The sequence below is a fragment of the Elephantulus edwardii genome, unplaced genomic scaffold (genome assembly GCF_000299155.1).
Source record: "Elephantulus edwardii isolate Elephantulus edwardi_28Jun2011 unplaced genomic scaffold, EleEdw1.0 scaffold00023, whole genome shotgun sequence".
Taxonomy (NCBI): Eukaryota; Metazoa; Chordata; class Mammalia; order Macroscelidea; family Macroscelididae; genus Elephantulus; species Elephantulus edwardii.
In genome coordinates, this window is record NW_006399773.1 from 7,525,762 (window position 1) to 7,535,001 (window position 9,240).

Genomic DNA, 9,240 nt, shown 5'->3' on the forward strand with positions numbered 1-9,240 from the left:
CCCTTGCATCGGTGTCAGCTCCTTGGTGACTTGGGGGGAAACTGGATTTGGGGCACAACACTAGATGTTCAAGCTGGATTTAGAAGAGGCCATGACACTAGGGTTATCATTGCTGGTATCAGATAAATTCTGCCTAAAAGTGAAGAATACCAGGAGAGTGTCTATTTGTGCTTTATTGACTATGCAAAGGCATTTGACTGTGTGTATCATAACAAATTATGGCTAACATTGAGAAGAATGGTAATCCCAGAACACTTAATTGTACTCATGGACAACCAATACATAGATCAGGAAGCTGCTGCATGAACAGAGAGAAAGGGAACACTACATGGTTTAAAATTAAGAAGGGAGTGTGTCAGCCTTGTATTCTCTCTTTCCATCAAATATTAAATAATATAATAAGTTGTATTGTATTATCCTTTGAGTTATATACCTTATGATGCAAATGTAAGGGAAAATTAAACAAGCAAGTACTTAGGTAAAATTCAAGGGTGCTTTATGATGGTATGGACATTATTATCAATGTCAGATGGATTTTGGCAGAAAGCAAGGGCAATGTCTATCTGTGTTTCATTGATTATGCAAAAACATTTGACTGTGTAGATCCCAACAAACTGTGGCTAACCATGAGAAGAATAAGAATCCTAGAACACTTGGTTGTGTTCATGTGAAACCTATACATGGACCAGGAAGCAGTCCTCAGAACAGAGCAAGAAACATTGCATGGTTCAGAATGTGTCCTGTATCTATACCTTTTCAATCTGTATGTGGAACAGATCATTTGGGAGGCTGGACTTTATTGACAAGAGTGTGGCATCAGGATTGGAAGATCAACAAACTGTGATATGCATTTGATACAACCTTGCTTGCTGAAACTGAGGAGGACCTGAAGCACTTGCTGCAGAAGCTTAAGGACTGTAGTCTTCTATATGGATTGAAGCTCAAGATCAAGAAGACAAAGATTCTTATTGCTTTGTTAATTGGCTGCACCATGATATATGAAGAAGAGGTTATTAATTTCCGCTTGCTCAGCTCCACAATCAATACTCCTGGTGCCAGCAGTCAGGATATCAAATGACAAATTACATTGGGAAAGTTTACTGTCAAGGACTTCTCCAAAGTGCTAAAGAGCAATGACATCAGTCTAGAAACTAAGGTGTCCCTGATCCAAGCCATTTCTGGATCAGAATGAATTCTCTCCATGATCATTTTAGGAGTGATATTTTAAAATAAAAAAAAGTCCACTTAGCAGTGTGAACTAAGAAATATTCTAGCAGTGAAAGAAAACAAAAACTCTTGGATATGTTTATTAAAATAAAATTTTTTTTCATGTTCTTTGATATTTCTTTATTTTGTTAACAAAAATAAAAATTAGAAAGTGATTTGTTTTATCTCCTGAGCTATATTTTCTAATTAACTTTCTGCTTTTTCTGGTGATAAATATATATTCAATTTAATTCAAGTTATTAAAAATGTAATTTATATTAGTTCATGGGAAAGATTACTTTAAATAGAAATTTTGTTTAGGTTTTAAGGGCATAAATTATAATTTTAAACATGGTTTTAGAAGATTTTATTTTGATTATTCTCTTCCATTTACAATGATATTGTTAATTACAATACAAAAGTCACTTTCTCATGGCAGTCTTGGTGGTGCTTTAAAGTGTTTCTTTACACTATAACTCATCTCTTATTGGGGTTATTGTAAGGATTTTTTTTTGTTTCACCTGAGGCTGCTTCTAACCTCTGTTTTCAAGATTACTGGACTTAGACAATTAACATTAGTGTAGTTGATGGTCTTGTCTATGGGAATGGTAATAGACTTCAGAAGATTAATAGTATGAGTAGTCTTTTATAATGGAACATCTGCAGAATAACCATTAAGCGTATTTGTCATGGTAATTTTTTTTGGAGCACTTCTAAATGAATACACAGTAACCAGCCTATAGTTTAAAATCACCAGCTATTAATTTGAAAACTTAGTTTTCCAAGTAGATCTGTGCTTGAAAGAAAGGGTCTTTGTATTTAGATTATGAATAATTCAAGCAGCACATAATTGACAATGATAGCAGTAACATTGTAATTTCAATTCACCTGCATTGCATCTTGAACTGAATATGAATAGAAACCATAAAAAATTTAACAATCTAATTAATTCTCCTGGTGGCTTAGAGGTAAAGAATTGTGCTTCCAATCCAAAGGTAAGTGGTTGGAATCCACTAATTGCTCCATGATAGAAAGATGGGCAGTCCTCCTAGAGGAAATTTACTGCCTCTGAAAACCTACTACAAGGTGAGCCCTGAGTCAGTTCAGACTCGAGGGTACCCAACAACAAAAATCTAACCAAAAAGAACTGTGGATAATCACACTAAACATAAATATTAACTGAATTTACAGTTTTCTGAATATTCTGGCAAAGGAAATATAATTTTGGATTATTTCTTTTTATTTTGAAATAAAAAACTCAAAATTCAGATGAATAATGGCCACATTAATGGTAAAAATACATACAGCTCGAATGATTGAGTCAAACTCAGTGGTGCACAACAATGTACGTTGCCAATCAGGATCAAATAGACAAGCCTCCATTTTGTCTATCCAAAGTAATCGTTGAGGAACTGTTGCATAAATATATTTACAGACAAAAATATTACCTATATCTGGAAACATATTCTCTTTTTCAGTCCTAGTTCTAAAGTTACTACCAGAATAAATGCTCAAACTCTCAAACTCATTGCCCTCCTGCACATTCCAACTCATACCTAGCCTTCTATCTGTTTTTCAAGGCTATAAGTTGCCTAAGAGGAGACCGCCCATGTTTCTCCTATGAAATTACTAGTGAATTCAAATATCCTTGAAAAACACAACCTTAAATTAGCAGCACAGCTCCCTGTCTTATGTTGATATGTGTGTTACTGAATGCAAAGGGTTCTCTCCTTAGTCAGTCTCCAGTAAGACAAGCAATATCCGTAAGCCCTTTATTACACAGATCTGGGAGACATCTAGTCACCTCTAAGGCTGCCTCCCCCTATGAGAGAGATCATCAGGTTTTATACTAGTGTGAAACTCTTGCTTATTTAACAATGGACTTTTGTTAGTAAAAAAGATACAATTTAAATATGACTGGAGAACCAGCGTCACTAGAGTCTAGGATAGATGCATTTCCTCTTCTGGTAAACAGATAGATCAAACTATTTCCATGATTAAATATAGGAAGCAGAGATTTTTTGAGGCTAAGTAACTAGTTTTGCAGGCTGAAGAAAACTGATGTTAGTTTCATAATCATATCACTATAGTTTTATAACTGATACATATATAGAGAATTCTGAGCCTATTAAAACCACCTTATCATCCCCACTCTTTTTATATGTCTTATATCTAGAAGACACACATACCACCCCATCATGTGTGGTGTCCCACTTTGTTTTATGTTGATATGTGTGGTGTCCTCAGATGGATTATGTATAATTTTCAAATATTATCTTAATATTCTTGATGGAATGATAAAAATATTCCTAATGGAGTCATTGCTGTCAGGCTAAAAATCAAAATGGAGGTTGAAGCTCAACTCAAAAATCAACTATTTTTCTCATCATTGTAACGGAGCGAGTCCTCAGAAAAGACCACCAATTAGCCAACTTAACAAAGTTTATTTTGAGTTCAAACCCAGGCTCCCACATAGCTGATGCAGCAGCTTCCACCCGAGAGCCCCGAACAAGAGCAAGCTTCTATCTTTTATACCTTTCTGTTCCTTTGTCTTACTATGCATACTATGATTGGTTCTATGAAATGGTTTGAAAACTATGCGCTCTACGATTGATTGGCTATAGCTTAGAGAAGCGGTTTGAAAACTTGTCTAAATCTGATTGGTTACTTCAAATACAGGGAAGTCTGTTACCTTTGTGGAAAGTTCCTTATGCCCTTACAAGGAAGTATAAGTGTTCCTTATGCCCTTGAGGGAGTCCATTTTGTAACCAATGTTGTGGTTGTTGCTATGTACCATCGAGTCCCTTGCGACTCATAGCAACCCTATGTACAACAGCGCTAAACTCAGCTCTGTCCTGTGCCAATCGCACTGTCTCTGACACTCCCATCCCAATTATCCCAGTCACTGAATCAATCCACCTCATAGAGGGTCTTCCTCTCCTGCGCTGTCCCTCCACCCTCCCAAGCATGATGTCCTTCTCTAAGGACTGGTCTCTCCTCACAACATTTCCAAAGTATCCAGGACGAAGCTGTTTGTTTTCCTAGCAGTCTATGGTATTCTCAATACTCTTCTCCAGCACCACAGCTCAAAGGCATCAATTCTCCTTCTATCCTCTTTGGTCATTGTCCAACTCTCTGAAGCATAACAAGTGATTGCGAAGACCATGGCCTGTATCAGATGCACCTTAGTCTCCAGAGAGACACCATTGCTCTTCAGTACTTTGGAGAGGTCCCTAACAGCAGACTTTTCCATGGCAATGTGCCTTTTAATTTCCTGGCTACTGGTGCCAAGAGTGTTGACTGTGGAGCCAAGCAAACGAAAGCTGTAACCAATTTTGTAACCAATACATCATTTTTAAATGTATAAGCCTCTAGAACAGTAAACTGAAAGCAGTGGGGAAAGGGGGAAAAGAGCCCCCAACCAAAGATCAGCCAATCCTGTATCACCCTGTTTTCGCACCCTTCCTTTGAATCATCCAATCCTGTGTCGCCCTGTTTTCACGGGCTTTCCCCTTTATATAGGCGAGACAGCCCAGAATTTGTACAGAGGCCGTTTTCCCTGCTGTATTGGCACAATTTGGAGAGCAGCCCGGATTAGAATCTGAAATAAATTCTCTCTTGCCCTTGCATCTGTGTTGGCTCCTTGGTGACTTGGGGGGAACTGGATTTAGGGCACAACACCCTTACAAGGAAATAGAAGTCTATTGATGCAAGACATGGTAGTTGACTAACAGGGTGCAGTTTATTGCAGGTGGTGGTTGTTTGGTAAGAACTGCTCAAGAGACTTAGATGGGGGTGGCTGTACTTTTCCAGTAACTAAGTTCCTGAGATATGGTTCTTACAATCATTTGACTTTATGTACATATGGACAAAAATGAATATACAGGAACCTAATTGACTATAACTTTGTAAAAAGGACAAATAAAGAGGATCAACATTCCAAGGCTAAATAGGCCAGGGACTGACTATGGAACAGATAGTAAATTATGCATATGTAAAACCTGTTGAAATGGAAAAAAAATGTAATCAAGTTCATAATACCAAAAGTATCCTGAATAAATTAAATTATATTTAATATATTGAATGCTTGCTTGCTCATTGGCACATAACAACAACAACATACTGAATTCTAAAGAGAAAATGAGTTCAAGGATTACATCAAGAATATCATATGTAAAAGCCAATGTTATTAAAAATATAGGGGGGAAAAGAAAAAAAAAACCCAAAAATTATGTTCAGGAGACACTCTGAAACTTGCTCTAAAATATCAGAGTAGCTAACATCAAATGATGAGTAAAACCGTTGAATAGATTTCAAAGGATTGCTTGAGAAGAAAAAGGAAAGCTTGTTAATGATTCATGTAAATATGTGGCATTATCAAATCATAAGGAAAGAACAGAGTTGGCATTCTTCAAGTTGAAAGAACTGAATAACAAACTCAAGATTCAGGTTACAATATTGGAGAATGGTATAGCTAGATTATGGAATGATACAGATTGTATCAGAAGTTGAAAAGAATATACAGAGCACCAAAAAGAATTGACTGAAACTCATTTTACTGGCCTGAAACTAAATAATTATATGAGGAAACATATTATCAAGAAGTAATTGATACTGAAGGTACATACCCTCAGTGGAACCATTGACAAAAACCAGAAGACTTCATTATATAATAGCCATTGAGGTGTTTCCATAAATGTATCAAGTGTTACACATAGTTGTTAATCTATAGACAAGAAATTTGGAAGATGAACCAGGCTAACCAACTGGAGGAGATTAATATTTATTCCTTTACTAAAGAAAGATCATTCTGCAGAATGTGGAAATGATCAAATAATATCATTAATATCACACACACAAGTAACATTTTCTGAAGAAAATTAGAAAATGACTATAGTAAATCAGAGGAACCTAAGTAGCAATTCAGCAATTCAAGCCAGATTTAGAATAAATTAAATGAAGATTATCATTACTGAAGTTGCATGTGTCTCAACTGAAAAAAAATGTCATAAAGATTTTTACCTGTGTTTTATTGAAACATGTGAATCATAGCAAATTATGAAAATTGTTGCTAACAATGAGAATTTCAGAACTCTATTGTATTCACATGGTACCTGTAAAGAAATGGAGAATTCGTTATTTAAACAGAAAGAACCATTGGATACTGCTTGATTTAAAATCAGGAAAGATGGATGTCAGAGTTGTATCCTTTTTCCATATTCAATTTGCATCAGCATGTTTAATAATTAATCTGAGATGCTTGAATAAGAAGGGGGAATGAAAATTAGAAGACTCATTAACAATCAACAGTATGTAGATTATACAACATTGTCTGTCAAAATCAAAGACTTAAAACAATCTCTGAGGAACATCAACAACTTTAGCTTTCAGTGTGGATTCAATAACAAACAATTTATTTCAGTCTAGTGGGAACTGATCCATAAATGATCCTCCAGTGAATTTCTGAAGGCTATAAATCATGTACAAAAGAATTGCCCATCTTTCTCTTTCATAACAGCTGGTGAATTTGAACTACTTGCCTTTGGGTTGACAGGGCAACTCCTTACTCACTGGGTCACCAGAGCTCCACATAAAACAAAATTCCTCATAACTGGACAAGAAAACTTTGTTCTGTTTGCTTTTTGCTGTTGTTGTTTTTTTAATGGAACTTTTAGAATTTTCTTTTGCCTCCAAATTAATTCCCATGGAGACAATATTCAAGGCATCAAACAACATACTGGCCAGGTATATATACTACCAAGATCTCTTTAAAATGTTTAAAAGCAAAGCTGTAATTTTGAAAACTGTACTCTTGATCATGCTGTGGTATTATGTATGCAAAAATTAGACACTAAAAAGGACAATCAAAGAAAAATTGATCTCTGGCTTTTTATTGAATATGTGTTGCTGTACAATATTGAATATCTGGTATAACACATTTGTCTTGAAACAAGTAGAATAAGCATGCTCCTTAATGTTTGTGAGACTTTTGTCTTTCCTTTTTTCTGACTTGGAATCAGAAGGATGTCATTCTTGACAAAGTAAAAGACCAATGAAAAAGAACAATAGCTTCAGAGACACGGAGTGTCATTGTAACAGTGTCATGGTAATCTTTGTCCTAAACACGGCAACCATCCTCTCTCAATGCAGATTCTGTATTGCTTTGTTATTTGATGCCGTTTTGTTGGTTTTGAACTTGGAACAATTTCAATAGCACAGAGTAGATATCCCCATAGAGGGCTCTGGACTTGGATTTTTGCGGAAATATATAACAAAATGGCTTATATTGCCCATCTTTCACTAGCCTGATTAAACAGTTCTTAAACAGGTTCCTAGTGGAAGAGAATATATTGCTAAAAGGAGGCTGTCATTGGTGAGCCAAAACTTTTCTCTTGCATTTTTATTACAACATAAATATGAGTTCTCACTAGTATTATTATGAAGGTTTCAGGGCAAAATTTCTACTCACCAGTATGATAGTCACTGGATGAGATCTGAGTTCAGTGACTTGTGGTTCCATGAATTAAAGAGACAGGGGACAGGATCACTTTAGGTTCCATTCAATTGATTATAATTGAAGTTGTGTGCATGGAAATAAAAAGTGGAGCTTCTCAAACCTGATTTGTACTTAGCATCAGCACTGTAAATGAAGTCCAATACAAATCAGAGAGGAGAACTTGACTGTTATTTTTAGGAACGAAAGGGAAGGGGTCATTGAATATAGAGTCAATGCTTCCAATCCAATCCTCCAATAGTCACCAGACCACCAGAGATAGTTTTCAGAGCCTCATGCAGAATCTAAGTAAGCATGTCCTCTTAAATTCTGACTCAGTTGTTACTTCAGACTCTTAGTAACATTCTTTTCTGTTTAATTGCACAGGTATATTCCAGTGCAGTAAATTCAGTCCCTAAAGCAGTGGACCATAACCAATCCCATGTTTCCCATCACAGTTCTAAAGAATAATTTTGTATTCCTCTCAAGAGTAACAGAAAACACAAGGAATGCAGTGGCATATTAAATAAATTGAATAGAAAAATGACATGTTACACATTAATTTCTCTTGACAATTGTAATGGCTTCCTCCACACATGCATAAGCATGGATCAATAAATCTTATCAGAATAAAAAAATCAGGTTCCACAGGATTGTCCAATTCATAAAGAAAGAAAAATTGTATTGGCATTTGGTACCTCACGATCTTCTTTGTTTAAGGTCTGCAGAGACAAGCAAACCTATGTGCAGAAAAGACGAGCAGGTAAATATTTATCACTAACCCAGCATGAAGAGATCTTAATCAATAGCCATGTTAGAATAGTCGCTTCCTATTATGCATCAAACACCAAAGTTCTGTTCTATGAACCAACTTGTTGAGTGATTTTCTTTGAAACACAGCTTTATTTTATGTTGTGTCTTTCCTGCCTTTAACTAGTCTGCCTAATCTAAATTAGCATAATAGTTGTTAAATGTCAGCTGAAACAAATTTGCAGCTGAGTTGTGTACCATCCTTACAATGTCTTCTGTGTTTAAGCCCATTGTTAGAGTAAGTATCAATCCCTCACTTTGAGGTCTTTCTCCCCTCTGTTGACTCCTCACTTTTCCAATGACAATATCCTTTCCATCTGACTGGATAATTGTTGTTGTTGTTGTTGTTGTGCCTTCAAGTCACAGGCAACTCATAGCGACACTATGAAGGAGACTTCTCAACACTTGGGTGTCTTTCATCCTTTCCAAAGGTTTATAGGGTTTCCAGAGTCAAGCTATTACGGAAGTAGATGCCACTCCTGCTTCCTAGTTTGTTTTAATCAGTGAGCTCCACCCCACTCTCTGTCTGCATTGGGTTGTTGCTGTTGTTATTATGTGCCATCCAGTCGTTTGCGACTCATAGCGACCCTATGCACAACAGCCCTAAACCCTGCTCTATCCTGCGCCAACCTCACCGCCTCTGACACACCCATCCCGATTACCCCAGTCACCAAATCAATCCATCTCATAGAGGGTCTTCCCCTCCTGCGCAGTCCCTCCACCCTCCCAAG